This window comes from Chrysochloris asiatica, unplaced genomic scaffold (genome assembly GCF_000296735.1).
Source record: "Chrysochloris asiatica unplaced genomic scaffold, ChrAsi1.0 scaffold00074, whole genome shotgun sequence".
NCBI lineage: Eukaryota > Metazoa > Chordata > Mammalia > Afrosoricida > Chrysochloridae > Chrysochloris > Chrysochloris asiatica.
The window spans coordinates 2568361-2586159 of NW_006408592.1; positions in this window are offsets into that span (position 1 = coordinate 2568361).

Below are 17799 nucleotides of genomic sequence, written 5' to 3' on the forward strand. Positions count from 1 at the left end.
TTCATTGGCATCGTTAAGATTTATAATTCAACGAGAGGGCCAATGGGGTTTACTAGTAGATTCAGTGCCTGAGATAAGATAGAGAACTCAAGGAGGATTAACATTTTCTTTTTGTTGTTGTTGTTGTTTTCTGAGCACCTGGGAGTCTGGAGTCCCAGTTTACAGAGATGGGAAAGTCTAGGAAAGCAGTGTTGTTTGGGGGATGGTAGAAGATCAGAAACTTGATTTTGGAGGTAGTAAAGTGAAATGACTACTAAACATTTAAGTAGATATTTTGAGCGAGCAGTTTGATATGGAAATCTGGGATCTTGAAAACTATCAAATATGGAAATTGAAGCTTGATAGAATTAAAAGTATTAATGTTTTTCAAAATCATAGAGAAGCAAGCGGTGGTGACTTGCACAATACTACGAAAATTTTTATTAAATTCTTTGAAGCTGATAATATTCTTAACTGAGGTAATTAAAATTATTCTCTTCCTAAATTTTATGCAGACATTTTTCATTAGAATTTCATATAGAAATTAGTTAGTTGGATGTAGCACAACCTTTCATTAGCTTTTACCTTTTTTACTTAAAAAAGAATCTCCTCCTTTCTGGAAAGTCTCAATTACTACATAAAAAGTTTAGTCTTAACAAACCTGAGTTCTAAATTCCATAAGTAGCATTATTGGATTCAATTTGAAATTTAAAAGAAGTCACACTTTTCAAGCATTTAAAGGATCTACTTGATTTGTTAGCACACATGAATTTAACTTTTAAGCTTTAAAAATTGATTATCAATATAATTTCTAATGTAATAAAGATTAGACCTATTAATAGATAACTTGCATCTGTTGAGGTTTTTGGTTCCCATTAACAACTAATACTATGTAATTTAAGCACAAAAGGGATTTATTGGGAGGATACTAACTCAAAGAGGTTGGAGACCAGGCTAAAAAAACATGCCAGAACCAAGAAAGACCTAGTACAGTCAAGATTTTCCTAGAGAGAGCGATCTAAGGATACTGGCATTTTGCCATTTCCAGTGGCTGCAATCCATTACACTGCTGTACTCAGATGCTCCTTAACATCTTTGCTGTGTCTTGGTGTGGTGCTGTAGGGTAAGCACTGGACTGCTAACTATAAGGTTAATGGTTCAAATCCACCAGCTGCTCCTCAGAAACCTATACAGGGTCACTATAAATCAGAACTAACTTGATGGCACTCAACAATAACAACAATAGTCAACATAAAGTTTTTTATTATCCCAGTCCTCCTAAATCCCTCTGTCAAGATGAAAAGTCCTGGATGAGAGCACCTGACTATTTCAGTTTAGACTGCATGCTTATACTTAAGCTACCAGAAAGTTATAACAGAGAATATTTTATTCTCTTTAATTATAATTGACAGTGGAAACCTGCCTTACACCTTAATATTAAGGTACTCAGATGCTGTATCCATTAGAACTCTAATTTATCTGCAAATAAGTTAGACATGAATTAAAACATATTGTTAGTCTGTTTGATAAATTATTAAGAGTAATACATTCTAAGTAAAATGGATGGGGCTCATCAAATTTTTAGTTATTCCCACATATTGTCACAACACATGGAGTCCTGGTCTGGTACTGTGGTTTAATGTTCTAGACTTCAAGGCCAGTTTGAACCTCAAGGTCAGTTGTTCAAGCTCTTCCACTGCTCCTTGGAAACCCTATCCAGGTTCACTATGAGTCAGAACTGACTTGATTGTCACAACAAGTAAACATTGATTTATAGAAGGCAATATGAATTAGTGGTTAAGAGAATGTGCTTTGCAGTCATATACAGGAGGGTTTAAACTTCTTTTTCTAGCTGAAGGACCTTGAGCAAGTTAACTAAAATTGCTATACCTGATTTCCTTAATAAATAAAAGGAGAATAATAGTAGAGTCTGCTTTATTGGGATTGTTGTAGTTTGAATTCTGTTCTCCCAAATTATGTGTTAGAGTGTGTGGCACTGTGGGATAATGCATTAGACTGCAAGGTCAGTGTGAACTGCAAGGTCAGTGGTTCAAATAGACCAGCCACTCCTCAGAAACCCTATACAGGGTCCCTATGAGTGGGAACCAACTGGAGGACACTCAACAACAGTAGTGACCCTTCTACAGGCTGATTTAATTAATTTGGGGAATATGGTTTCCTTTATTATGCTAATGAGCAGTTTAAAGTGCTTTCTACACTATTCTTTTCTGAATGATATAGAGAGCAGCATAAATGCAGAGACAAACAAGTACAAATGAAAGAGAAAGATGCCACATGGAGATTGTTAAAGAACTGAAGAACAGAAGTTGAAAGAGACAAGACTTTCCCCCAGACAGAGAAAGAGAACTTCCCTCTATGTCCTACCTTCTGACTTCTAACCTCCTAAACTATGAGACTTGGAGAGAAAAACTATTATACTACACCAGAAAGGATTTGTTTGTTTTGTTTTTAGTTTCAGTTTTAATGTTGGGACCACAAATTAAGAGCACTTTTGTATTCTTTGTTGCCATTGCTTCTCTTGTGGCATCAGTGCTTAAAAAACAATTGATGTGATATTGTCTATCTAAGAGGCTTTGCCCACGTTTGAAATTTCTATCCTATCAAAGTTACTTTCCAGAAAACAGATACCACATAAATTCATTCACTGAACAAAAGATAGTTTCCTTATGTCTATGTTTTGTGGGTTAAAGCGCTGAATTGCAAAGTTGGTTTGAGCAGCAAGGTCGGTGGTTCAAGCTCACTAGTTGCTCCTTGGAAACCCTATACTGGGTCACTATGGGTCAGGACTGATTCGATGGAATTTAACAACAACAACAATAAGCTTCATTTTAACGAGGTCCTGGTGTGGTACTGCAGGATAATGCACTAGACTGCAAGGTTGGTTTGAATCACAAAGTGGGTGGTTTAACCCACCAGCCACTCCTCTGAAACCTTGACAAGGACCCAATGAGTTGGAACTGACTGGATGACACATAATAACAACGTGTTGCGAAAGCCATAAGAGAATGAACTTTGTAGCAAGACTTTGATGGAAGTTAGTCATTTAAGGAGCTCTGGTAGCGCAGTGGTTACGAATCGGGCTGCAAACTGCAAGGTCAGCAGTTCGAAACTACCAGCTGCTCCGCGGGAGAAAGAAGAGGCTTTCTGCTCTGTGAAGATTTACAGCCTCGGAAACCCTGTTCAGGGTCTCTATGGGTCGGAACCGACTCGACGGCACTTAACAACAACAACAACAACAGTCATTTAAAGAAAACAAACAAACCTGTCATTCTGATTACTTGGTGTATTTGGGGGACTTATTGGTTATGAATTGGGCTGCTAACCTCAGGGTCAGCAGTTTGAAACTACCAGCTGTTCTGTGGGAGAAAAATGAGGCTTTCTGCTCCCATGAAGATTTACAGCCTCAGAAACCCTGTACAGTGACGGTGTGAGTTGGAACCCACTCCATAGCACTTAACAACAACAACAACAACATAATATGTTCTGAGTTATTAGATCTCATCAGCTACCCAGTTCACCCCATCTGTGCTCTAGATTCCCTTAGATTTTGGATTTTAGTGAAATTGTTTTATCTTATAAAGAAAATTAGGTATAAAAAACAATAATATAAACTCCTATTAGTCTGAAGAAATGCTTTAATAAACATTCAAAGATCTTATGACACATACAAAGTTTAAATTAATTTACAAACAGTTAAGAAGATTACATACAAAATAATAAGCAACTTTGTAAAGAACAACTATGATATAACATCAGTTTATGATAGGCCTGGGAATGTCAAAAGAAATGACAAAATAATAAGAAACCACCAAGTAATTCTGTTTAAAATAATTTTGATTGATTAAAGTGGTTTCAAAGTGAGTTTTTCAGAATCCTGGAATCAGTGGTGAAGGTGGGTGGTGGTGGGAAGAATACTAAAACAGTGAGCTGCTAGACCTTCCATCCAAATTTCAGCTAGAGTAGATGTGCTTTACAGGAACTCTGGCTGTACTGTAGGATAAGCACTGGACTGCTAACTATGTGGTCAGCAAGTCAAATGTACCAGCCACTCTGAAGGAGTTTCTGCTCTAGTAAAGATTTATGGCCTTGGAAACCCAATACAGGTTCATTATGACTGCAAATTGATGCAATCACAGTGAGTTTGATTTTTTGAGGTGTACTTCAGGGATTTTGAGTCACATTGGGTAAGCATTTAACGGCTAACTAAGAATGACAGTTCAAATCCACCAGCTGCACTGAGCGAGAGGAAGATGTGGCAGTCTATTTTTGTACAGATTACACCTTATAAACCCTATAAGGTAGCTCTACTTTGCCATTTAGGATCACTATAGGTTGGAATTGACTTGATAGCAAGGGTTTGGATTTTTTGGTTTAGAGATCTGCTTTGATTTTAAATGAGATTTTTAATGTAAATGTAATAGTAAATACACAACAAAATGACCTTTCTCTTTGATTCCTAAGATATTGTATTGTTATTGTTGTGATGTGCCATTGAGTTGCTTCTGACTCATAGCGACCTTGTATAGGGTTTCCGAGGAGTAAGCGGCTGGTGTATTTGAACCACTGAGCTTGTGGTGCAAGCCTACCTTGAGGTCTAGTGCTTATCCTATCAGTCCACACCAGGATGCCCATATAGTACCTGTTTCAATGAAATCTTAGTGCAAACTTTATCTTGAAGAGGACAACAAAGTTTTACAAAATTACTAAATGACAATTCATTATTGTTGGTTTCAAGAATTGCTTGCTGGATGTTTTTTGTTGTTGTTAGAGAACTGGATATACAAAAATAGAAAAAATGCTTAAGAGAATAGAAGTTCTCTGGTATATATTATAAAATACATTATTGAATTTGGCTCAGTAATGTGTACTTTGGTGTCTGTGTTTATAAGTGAGGTTTGACCTTAATTTTCCTTTCTTATGTTGTTTTTGCCCAGCTTTGTAGCAACATTTTTTGATTTCACAAAGAATTAAGGGAACTATTTTTCTGTTTTTTGGAAAAAGAAAGGCATTTTCAGTTAGTTGCCTGAAGGTATGGTAAAACTTGGCTGTAAAACCATCTGTTCATGATGCTTTTTTTATAGTTAGATTTTGTGACTTTTGATTCAATATCTTAAATGTTTCCAGGTCTATTCCAGTTATCTATTTCTCCTTTAGTAAGTTTAAATAAACTATATATTTTTTTTCCATTTTGTCTACATTTTTGCATTTACTGTTTAAAAGTAGTTTGTAATTCTTTATGATTCTTAAAAATCTACTTGTAAGTATGTCTACTTTTTATTTGCAATATAGTTGGTTTTTTCTGTTGTTAGTTTTTCTTGCTTTATGTTATATATACAAACTCTTGGTATTTAGTATTTATTTAAAGATGATTGTGATCTGTTGTTATGTTGATAATTTTTGTGTGCATGAAAGGAATATTTTTCTTTAGCATTGCTTCTTATTCCCCACTCCTTTGTTTATATATTGTTTCCTTCACATATCACTTAGTATTATTTTAGTAAGATTCTGTCAATACCAGTTTTTCATTTTAAAATGTCTTTATTTTATTATTGAATGCTAGTTTAGCTACGTGAGTCCTGGTGTGGTGCTATAGGATACGCACTGGACTGCTAACTGCAAGATCGGTGGTACAAAACCACCAGCCGCTCCTGAGAAACCCTGTACAGGGTTTCTATGAGTTAGCACTGACTCAATGGCACATAATAACAACAATTTAACTAGAAGCTCTTCAAGTATTAGCTTATTAGTGATGCTTGACTTTAGCCTATTTAAAATTGCAACTTTATTTACCCCCCACTCCACTCCAACTGCAACCTCTTATTCTACTCAATTAAAAAAATAGCATTTCTCAATTCCAACATATTAATACATTGTATACATTATTTATCAATTCTTTTAGGATGTGATATCCTTAAAGGCAAGGATGTTCTTGTTCATTGAAATATATCCCAAGGTCTAGAACAATGTACATAAAAGATGCATGTTGTTGTTAAGTGCCATCGAGTTGGTTCCGACCCATAGCGACCCTGTACAGGGTTTCTGAGGCTGTAAATCTTTATGGGAGCAGAAAGCCTCATCTTTCTCCCGCTACAAAAAAATTTAGAATTCTAGGTTCACATTTATTTTATTTTAGTACTGTGATGATATTATTCTGTTTCTTCCACCAGACTGTAAGCTCTATGAAAGCAGGAAATTTTTTGTTGGTTTTGTTCACTGCTGTATCGTTAGGGCTTAGGACAGTGTTTTACATTGTAGGCAATTGTGAATAAATGAAAGGCTAACTAAGCTATTCTCTAGATAATTTTTTTGTTCTGTTTCAGACAACATGTCTGTTTTTTGAGGTTGGTTTTAGTGTTTTTTCTTTGCCTTTAGTTAGCTGCAGTTTCTCTATATCTAGGTAGATTTATTTATATATTTTTTGCAAAGGCTTCATTGTTTCCTGAATATGATCATATTTTTAAAAATCAGTTCTAGTGAATTCTTAAATATTATAGATATTGAAGAGAATATTGGAGATAGCACTTTTTCACTATTCTCTTTTCTATCTCTCCTGGAACTCCTATTTAAATAGACATTTGAGGGGGCTTAAAAATGTTCCTGGAGAAATATTCATTACCTTTTAAAAAATTCCACTTTTCCATAAACATTTTGAAGCACCCTTGTATGACTTTCTTCCTCATTCTATTCTCCATGACTCTTATTATACTTTCTGTTTCTAATTGTGTTATATTCTAGTTCATTTTCTCAAGTCCATCTTCCCATGCAATAATTTTCTCTCCAACTGTATCTAAACTGCGGTAAATTCATACACTGAGTTTTAAATTTCAGTGGACTGTATTTTTTGCTTTCAGAAGTGCTATTTGATTATTTTTTACACCACTTATTGACTCCACAGCACATAACCACCACCACCACCACCACCATTCTTTATTATAACGCTCTCATCTTCAGTATGCTTCTATTTATCTTTTTAATAATTCTAGGAATCAAAAAAATAAACAAACAAAAAACCCCAAATGCACTGCCATCAAATTGATTTTGACCCATAGCTATACAAGGTTTCCAAGTCTGTAAATTGGGAGCAGAAAGCCTCATCTTTCTCTTAAGGAACAGCTGATGGGTTTAAACTGCCAACTTTACAGTTAGGAATCTAGTGCTTATCCTTTAGTGCTACCAGGGTTTTTTAATTCTAAAAATAACTGCTTAAAAATCTTACAGAATGTTCTCTGTCCTAAAATTTGCTATTTGTGTTTGTTATTAGTGCATTTGAGTTGGTTCCAACTCATGGTGATCCTGTATAGGGTTTTCAAGAAGCAGCTGGTGAGCTTGAACCACTAATCTTGTGGGTCAAACTGACTTTGCAGTTCAGCATATTAACCTGCAACACCACACCAGGACTCCTATTTGTGTCTAGGGGTTCCATTTTACTGAGTTAATGTCTCCTGACTTTATTTATTGGTGAATCAAGTTCTCATAGGAGTTATAGACTCTGATTGTGAGTTAATCTTCCTCAGGAGTCCGTTATTCCACATGAATCTTATATGTTGTGGAGCTATCCCCATAGATCAGCTTTGCATTGCTATCTACTGACTACCCCAAGAGTCTCATTGATCTGAGGTCTGTTATATTATTCTTTTTTGGTTGGAATATTGTTATGACTGGTCTTGGATGGTGCAGGTTTTGGGTTTTGGTTTCTTATCGGAGATTTATCTTTTCCACTCAGCACTCAGCAGAGATAAACATTCTTTCCATTATCTTGGACTTGAAAGGTTTTAAGTTCTATTTAATAAACAAGGCTTACAAGTTTGAATAAATGTAATTTTATTTCCACATCTCTTTCTTGGTATCTTTGGTATTAAAATTGTACTCCAAGGTTTTAGGGCTGTATATAGATTTGGATTTGAGACACTTCTGAGCCCCTGAAGACTCAGCTTCTGTGGCTACTGTTATGATTTGAGTTCCCTCCCATCTCTTTCTTTTTTGCTTTTCTTCCCCGATGCCTTTCCATTCTTTCTATTAAACTTTGATAAGTACTTAAAAATTCAGAGCTATATTTCATTCCACATTATCTCTCTATATATGTTTGCAATGGGGATAAGATCTTTAGTTTCTCTGTGTGACTTTATTCTTGAAGCAAAAGTTAAAAATAAATAGCTATCTGAACATGATATATCTATCGATCCCTACAATGCAATAGTACAGTCATGCAAGATAATGGCAAGAAGGTTTAGCTCTGCTGAGTGCTGAATGGAAAAGATGAATCTCTCATAAGAAATCAAAACTCAAGGGCTGTACCATCCAAGACCAGTTGTAACAACATCCTAACCCCCAAAATAACAGAACAACAGCCCTCAGATCAGTGAGACTTGTGGAGTGGCCAGTAGATAAAAATGCAAAGCTAGTCTATGGGGATAGCTCCACAACACATAAGACTCCCATGGAATACCAGACTTCTGAGGAAGATTAACTCACAAAGTTTATAACTCATATGAGAACTTGGTTCACCAAGAAAGAAAGTCAGGACACATCAACTGGATGAAATAGCACCCCTAAACACAGACATATATATATATTTGCAATGGCAGTAAAATCTTTAATTTCTTTGTCTGACTGTATTATTGATATGAAAAGTTAAAAATAAAATGAAATATATTCTAAACTTGATATACATATCCCTACTATTATATTGGACTCCTGGTGTGTTGCTGTAGAATCCAGCTCTGGTCTTCAAACCACAAGGTCGGCAGTTCAAACCTACCACCTGCTCCGTTGAAACCCTGTGCAGGGTCACTATGAGTCGAAACTGACTCAACGACACTTAACAACAACAATACAACTATTATATTGGGAGTCCTGGTGTGGCACTGCAGGACTGCAGGTTAGTTTAAACTGCAAGGTCAGCAGTTCAAATCCATCAGCAGCTCCTCAGAAGCCCTATAAAGGGTTGCTATGAATTGAAGCCAACTCGATGGCACTTAACAAAATAACTATTATATTGGGAGCGTGGTGGCTCCAAACAGTAAGCACAGACTGTGAACTACAAGGTCCATGGTGGGAGCCCGTTAGATGAGGAGAAAGATGAGACTTTCTGCTCCCGTAAAGATTTAAAAAGTCTTGGAAACCCTGTACAGGGTACTATAAGTCAGAACTGACTTGAAAGCATTTGACAACAATTATTATATTGTACTTAAAAATATCTTGATGTGGCTGTAGGCTAAGAATTGGACCACAAGGATCGCTATGAGTTGTAACTGACTTGACAGCACTTAACAATTATTATATTAATTTCATCAAAATATCATCTGATTTGTAAATTAATGTTATTAATTTGAATGTTAATGGTTTTATAGTATTCCATATATTTAACTTAGAAATTTGTAGTTATAGAGAAACAATATGCATACTTATTACAAATTTTGATTGTATATATTTAGATCTTATAATGTTTATATGTATTTAGATATTATAATTTAGGGGAACACTGGAGTATCTATTACAATTTTTTTTTCTTTAAATAAAAAAGTACTCAAGTCTGAGAAATGCTGAGCTGATCATGACAGGAAAATGTATATTTAATATTCCATTAGGAGCCCTGGTGTCACTGGACTGCTAGTCTCAAGGTCGGCTGTTCAAACCTACTGATCACTCTGCGGAAGCAAGATGAGGCTTTTTGCTCCTGTAAAGATTTACAATTCTATGTGGGATCTTCATGAGTTAGAATCGGCTTTATGGCAGTGGGTTTAGTTTTTGGTTTCAGTAGTATATTCGGCTTAGGTTTGACCCTAAATTCTTACTAATATGTTCATATTAGTTCACTTTTTTGTACAGTATAATAGCTTAATCACTCATATTTCTACACCTGAAGCAAACATCTTTAAGGTATTCACTGTCTGGATTCTAGATAGAATGTTGATGTTAAATGCTGTCAAATCTGTTCTGACTCATAGTGACATATATAGGGCTTTTGAAGATCGCTGGTGGGTTTGAACTGCCAACCTTATGACTAGCAGTCCAATGCTTATTCTACAGTGCCACACTAATGTAGCGATCCTGTATAGGAATTCTCATGAGTTGCTGACCTTGTGGTTAACAGATCAGTGCTTAATCTACACCACCACACCAGTACTCTAGATAGTATTGTTGTTAAGTGCCATTGAGTAGGTTCCAACCCATAGCGACCCTCTATAGAGTTTCCAAGGAGCATCTGGTAAGCTTGAACTGCCAACCTTGTGGTTCAAAACAACTTTTCAGTCCAGCGCATTAGCCCACAGTGCCATACACTAGGTAATATATAGATGTATTATGATCTCCTCTGTAATTCTGCACAGCAAAAAGCATGGATAAATCAGGATCATTTGAGAAATTCTTTCAAAATGTGCATTTGTTATCCTTTCTTCTTCAGACATTCCAATATGCTTTCAGGATTTTATCCTAAAACTAATAAGGAGCTACTGAAGGATTATAAGGAATATTACTGTATCAATTCAAAACACAATTGTTGCTAATTTTTTTTTTTCTCAGGATGCAGATGTCTTAACTTGTTTCTTCTTTCTTTAGATATGTGGTATTCAATGCCATTATTCCTATCATGCTAGAGGCTATGGTCTTTGTATGACAGGGAGTAGAGTCTTGTTGTTGTTTTTGTTGTTAAGTGCCGTCAAGCTGGTTCCAACCCATAGCGACCCTATATAGGGTTTCCAAGAAGCAGCTGGTAAGCTTGTACTGCTGACCTTGCAAGTCAAATGGCTTTGCAGTCTGGCACATTAACCCACAGTGCCACACCAGGAGTAGAGACAAGAGGTTGTATATTTAATGATTAGAGAGTAACCAATCTTGGACTTGGGAGTCATTTTAGAAGCAGATTTTTACAAGGCAGAACAGCAAGGATACGATATATAACCTTACCCAAAGCAACCAGCAGCTACTCTTAGCAAGGAGTCTGATAAGTACCACCTCTCTGGGTCGCCTTTGCCAATCCACTCACATCCTTAACCAGGACTTTCAGGGACTTCAGTGACAGAATGCTAAGCAATCCAGCAGCACTTTAATGGTCAAAAGGAATATTCAGCTGTTTTAGTCCTCTATCCCTCAGCCTACTTTCAAATCAACTTCATAATTGACTGTCTTCTTCTTATGGATAAGACAGATGGATATGGTAGACATATTCATCAAAGATGGCACACTCTTCCCCCCTTGGCTGCTGCTTCTGTGCCGCCAAGTTGATTCTGACTCATAGTGACCCTGTATAGGGTTTCCAAGTTTGTAAATCCTTATGGAAGCAGAAAGCCCCATTTTTCTCCCAAGGAATGACTGGTGGACTTGAATAGCTAGGCTGTAGTTAGCAGTCCAGTGCATAACTCACTATGCCATCAGGGCTCCTTCTCAACCCATACCACCTCTTTTATATTTTAGAATGGAAATACTGTTCTTTAAAAAATATATATATATTTCTAACATTACATTAAAAATGTTTTATTATGAATTATGTGATAGTTTACATGGGAGAATATTAATTTTACATTCTTCCTATCATATATCATTTCATTGCCATGGATACAATCCCCTCCATGCATCATCAACCAACCAAAGGGTATACATTACAAGCCTGCCTCTCAGTTCTCAGCATATAGCCCCTCTCCTTCTCTGGGTCTAAAGTCACCAGCTGCTCCATCTCTCCATGTCATGCTCTCTGCCTCCATCTCTGGCATCACTGCTTCTCTGGGTAGGGTCCCATTCTCCGCTCTTCTCCCTTGATGGTCCCAGCGACCTCTGCTCCTAGACTGCAAAGTTAATTACTCCCCTTCTTGCTAAAAAAAATCTACCTTTACATTTCCAACCCTCACAATCACTCCTGATAACAATTATTCACTATTGTATCACAAGAGACCTAGCCGCATTTCCTTTCATCAGCCCCACCTAGACAGATTGGATACTATTCAGTGGCGATTCTACCTTCCTCCATGCCCTCTGGATCTAGGTTCCCTCTTGAAAGCTTGTAAGCCAGTCATTTCTTGCCTTTGTAGCCTCCCCATTTTGGGTAGACCAATGTCCAAGATGCCCATCCTGTCTACTCTGTGTATGGAGGGGGAAGGAATGACCCTTGCTGTAAAGATTTGTTCCCTCTTTTGAGTTACTGCATCCATAGGTGTAGGTCAAGTTCAAATTGTATCAGATTACTCTTTTTTCCCTCTTCTTTCTTCTTCTAATTGAACTCTGATCATCTAGTCATTGAAGCCAGGTCAGGTGGGTATTATCTGCAAGTGTGGCTGTTCTTGTGCATATGCCCTCTCTTCTTATCAGCTGGACACTTAACTCTCCATTCTAGTCCTCTGTGGCTATGTCACTGACTCTGGGCCCAAGAGTCCCCAGGTCTTGCCACACTGCTGGCCAACCAGTGTTCACCCAGGTTCCACCCAAGTTCACAAGAGTCTATTGAACGTTGTAGGGCTTAGCTTGCAGTTTCATTGCTGTTTTCTAATATTACATTTTTTATTGTGAAATATTCATGCTGTAGTGAAAAGCATAAAAGAAGGAGCCATACTTGCACCTTGCAATATATTACCTAGAAAAAACAACATTTTGATGGATATTCTTCCAATCACTTAAATTCACACATACATAAACATAGGTACATGTATATTATGTATTTATCTGTTTGCAATATTTGAATGTTTTCATATCTTCTTAAATACGCTGGGGCTGTCTTTTACTTTTATCAAGTCAGTGTTGAGGCTACTAGCTTTGACATTTTTGGCTATGAAATGTCATGGCAAATGATTGTGTTTTGACACAGAAAGGAAGGATGAAGAATCATAGAATTATAAGATTTAAGATTTAAAAGAGACCCTTTTGAACATTGGAGCTCTGGTGGTGCTGTAGGATAAACATTGGACTGCTTAACCACCGGGTTAGCAATTCAAACTCATCAGACATGCTTCGGTAAATACAAGTAGCCTCAGGAACCCTATATAGGGTCACTATGAGTCAGAATGGACTCTGTGGCAGTGAGTTTGGTAATTTTGGTATTCTGAACATTAAACCCTCCTCTAAAATTCAAAGCTAACACCTGGCCAACATTCTTTCCACTGTCCATATTGCATATGTTTTTATAATTTTACAAAGAAAAAATGCTGATAAAGAAATTATGAATATTTGCTTTAAAGAATGAAGCCTCATTCACAAATTTACTCTCCACATAAACTGAAGTCTTTCATTTTGTTCAATTTTAGCTTCAAAGTGCTTTGCACAGTTCATTGGTGGTCAAATGCATAGGTATCATTTCATTTGTTTGCCAGTCAGTTTATGCATGCAATTTTGTATAGGCCAGCAGGAGTGTTCTCCAATATAATATATTTCCATGAGATGACTTAACAATGGAGGCAGGCACATTTCTTTGGGTGTAATTCCTCCTTAGGTTGAACTCAGAAGTAAATTTAGAATTGTAACTAAAATTCTGTTGAAGTTACCTAAAATGAGAAGGAGGAAATGAAATGAGAAGAAATTACCAGCAGGACAAAAAAGTAGCTGCTGTTTTGAAAAGAGTTCATTTCTTTTCTTCTCTGTGGGCATATACACGTAGGTGGGTTTTCTCAATTCTGAAGTTGTTGTAAATAAATTAGCTCTAAAGCAGTCACAGAGTTTTTTCCTCCTTTGGTCCTCTAAATTACTTCAGGTGTCAAGCTGAGAAGTCTCTGAGACTTTCTGTAACAGCACACGTTTCATATTATGATTTTTAAAAAGCAGAGACAGAAACAACCCAAATAATTCCGTTTACATCTGAATTAAATTCCCTGGGCATTTCCTGGATTTTATTAGCACTTCAACAAGAAGTCTAGGATTAGGAAGTAAGGCTGAGAGCAGAGCAGCATGGCATGCCTAATGCAGAATTGGTTTTGTCATTCTTTTGTGATTACAGGGCAGTATATCAGACTTTAATCTATCAAAGTAATTTGCTAAGGATTCAAATCTATATTTTTTACACTCACTCTATTGATTATTTTACTGCAAAGGTCAAATCGATAGTAGTTTCATGTCTATCTCAAAGGTCCTTAGGACAGTTTGTAAGTCATTTACTGACCAAAGTTTCATGTAGCTTATTAGCTGTGGGATAAGCACTGTACTGCTAACTCAAAAAGTTGGCAGTTCAAACACACCAACATATGTAGAAACTGGTCTTGGAAAATATCTTCCAAGATGCACTGCCAGAACCAGTTGCCACCAACTTTCTGGTCTATTTTACTGGATATTTCAACCTCTAAATGAATAATAATAATAATAAAGAGATATATTAAGCATTAGTTTATTTTTCAATTTGTGCTTATATTTCATACTGAAGACCATTTCTTTCATATATGCATAATGTAAAAAGCCGTTTGAACTACAAGGTCAGTGGTTCAAGCTCACCAGTCGCTCCTTGGAAACCCTATACAGGGTCACTATGGGTTGGAACCAATTTGACGGCACTTAACAACAACAACAACAACACCTCAATAAATTAAAACATACTACGTATTGGATCTTTAGTTGAATCAATATCCTAGAGAGTCCTGGTGTGGTGCTGCAGGATAATGTGCTGGACTGCAAGGTCAGTTTGAACCACAGGGCCAACAGTTCAAACCCACCAGCCTCTCCTCGAAAACCCTGTACAGGGTTGCTATGGGTCTGAACTGACTCAACAGCACTTAACAACAACAACAGGTTGGATAGCAGTGGGTGCAGACTGTGTGGCTAAATGCCCAGGTTCTGGAATCAGCTTCCTGGACTTGTGAACTCAGGTCTTTGAAAATTCTAGCTAAGTCACATTTGGAAGAATCCTTTAACATTCCTGGGCCTTAGTTTGTTGCTCTTATTGTTAAATGCTGTTGAATAGGTTCTGACTCATAGTAAACCTGCACAGTGTTTCTGTGGAGCAGTTGGTGGGTTGAAGTCCAATGCTAATTCTACAGTGCCACACTAGAAGTTTTAGTTTATTCATCTATAAAATAGGGACTATATTAGCATTTCCCTTCTAGGGTTATTATGTGAGTTTTTGAAAACTCCTTTCCTTTAGCAACAATTATAATCTACTTTTGTTTTCTTGGTTGGTATGTGAGCCCCTGGGTGAGAGGCTCTAATTTTTCAGAGGAGATTCAGTTTTGAATGCCCTCAAGTGCTGACACAAACCTGGTGCATAAAAAAAAAAAAATGTTTGTTAAATTGAGTTAAATAAATACCAGCTTTGGTTACTGAGATTGTAGAAATTAGAGGTGGCGATTTTTATTGTTCTCAAATCACCGTTCTTGGCACAGTCTTGCCTTGTGCCCCTGGAATAACAACCTGGTGATGATCTCTATGCTGCGACACTTGAAACAGCCAATCTAAGAGCATTTCTTCAATATGCTGCTTATTTTGGAATTCAAAGGAATGCTGTAGCTGCATTAGCATTGTTGAACAATTCTGGTTTTAAAATTTGGCTTAAAGAAATTGCAGTTACTTTTATTTACAGTAGGAGTCGTGGTGTGGTGCAGTGGGATAAAGCACTAGACGGAAAGCTAGGTTTGAACCACAAGGTTGAAGTTTCAAACTCACCAGCTGCTTCTTGGAAACCCTATACAGGGTAGCTATAAGTCGAACCAACTCAATGGCACTAACAACAACAATATTTACAGTAGCCATAACGATTTCATACTCTTGGCATTTAAAAATAATTGTATTAAGTTTTGTAAATGCTTATAATTAGTAGTAAGGGATGGGAATGGGAATGATGTAAGAACATCTTAAGAGTTAATTTTAAATTATTAAAAAAACTAGTAGGGGACTTCCAGTTTGGGGCGGCAGCCACAGTAACTAGGTAGTAACTAGGTAGGGTTCTCTCTCTCTCTCTCTCTCTCACTTCAAAACATCCTAAAGAGTGTTCTATGGGCTGAAAACCAACAAGAACAGACAATAAACAGAGATTGACAGGTGTGGCAACACCACCTGGAACACAGCCTACAGATAGCAGAATCCAGAACAGAACAAGACTACAACAACAAACTCAAAGGACCTGAGAGATCAACTGAAGACCAAAAATATATCAATGTCAAAGAAGGGACAAATGCAGCAACAGAAACTCAGGTGGTGGGGATGCCAGGTAAATTACAGGTTATGCAGAGAAAAGTTAGTAGTCTACAAGGTAACCCCAAAGAAAGTTAATGCTCCACCACATATCATAAAAATGAATTCCCAAGCATAACAAGCAAACATCAAAACTAGGATAAAACCGACAAGAAAGAGCACAAAAAACACAAATGCAACACAAGAAAGAATGCAGAACCAAAGAACAAACAGCACTGCCAAAAAAGTAACATAAGGACAGCAATCCATTCATACTTATCGATAATTATATTGAATGTCAATGGATTGAATGCACCAATGAAGAGACAAAGAGTGGCAGAATGGATAAGAAAATAAGATCCATCAATATGCTGCCTGCAAGAGACACAACTTACACACAAAGATAAAAACAGACTAAAAGTTAAAGGATGGAAAAAAATTTACCAAGCCAACTGCAACAATAAACAAGCAGGACTGGCAGTACTAATCTCCGACAAAGTAGACTTTAAGATAAAAACCAGCATAAGAGACAAAAAAGGACACTATCTCATGATCAAAGGGTCAATTGAGCAAGACAACATAACCGTAATAAATATATACGCTCTCAATGAAAGAGCACCAAGATACATGAAGCAAACCTTACTGGAATTGAAGAAAGAAATAGATAAATCTACAATTATAGTGGGAGATTTCAACACACCACTCTCAAAAAGGGACAGAACAACCAGAAAGAAACTTGAGAATGCTACAGAGGAACTAAACAACACAATCAACCAACTTGACTTCATAGATGTATACAGAGCATTCTATCCAACCATAGCACAATACACATTTTTCTCTAGTGCACATGGAACGTTTTCCAGAACTGACCACGTGTTAGGTCACAAAGCAAGCCTCCATAAATTCACAACCATCAAAATTCTACAGAGCATCTTCTCAGACCACAATGCTATAAAACTAGAAATCAACAATAAGAAGACCCAAACAATAAAGTTGAATACATGGAAACTGAACAAGACCCTGCTGAAAAGCGACTGGGTAAAAGAAGAAATTAAATGTGAATTCACAAAGTTCCTAGAAACAAATGAGAATGAAAACATAGCATACAAAAATCTTTGGGACACGGCAAAAGCAGTCCTCAGAGGACAATTTATTGCAATAAATGCACACATCCAAAAAAGAGGAAAGAGCCAAAATCAACACATTAACCCAGCATCTTCAACAAGTAGAAGCAGACCAGCAGAAGGAACTTATAGTCACCAAAAGAAGGGAAATAATAAAGATAAGAGTAGAAATAAATGAGATGGAAACCCAAAAAACTATAGAAAGAATCAACAAAACAAGAAGCTGGTTCTTTGAAAGGATTTATAAAATCGACAAACCATTGGCAAAACTAACTAAAGAAAAGAGGGAGAGGCCAGAAATAAATTGCATTAGAAACCACATAGGTGAAGTCACAACAGAACCAAATGAAATCAAAAGGATAATAACAGAATACTATGAAGAGCTGTACGCCAACAAATTCAAAAATTTAAATGAGATGGATATATTTCTAGAAAACATGACCTACCTAAACTTACTCAGAATGAAGTAGAAAATTTGAACAAACGCATAAAAAAAGAAGAAATTGACCAGATCATAGAAAAACTCCCAACCAACTAAAGCCCAGGCCCAGATGAATGAGTTCTACCAAACATTCAGAGAAGAACTGTCACCAATTCTACT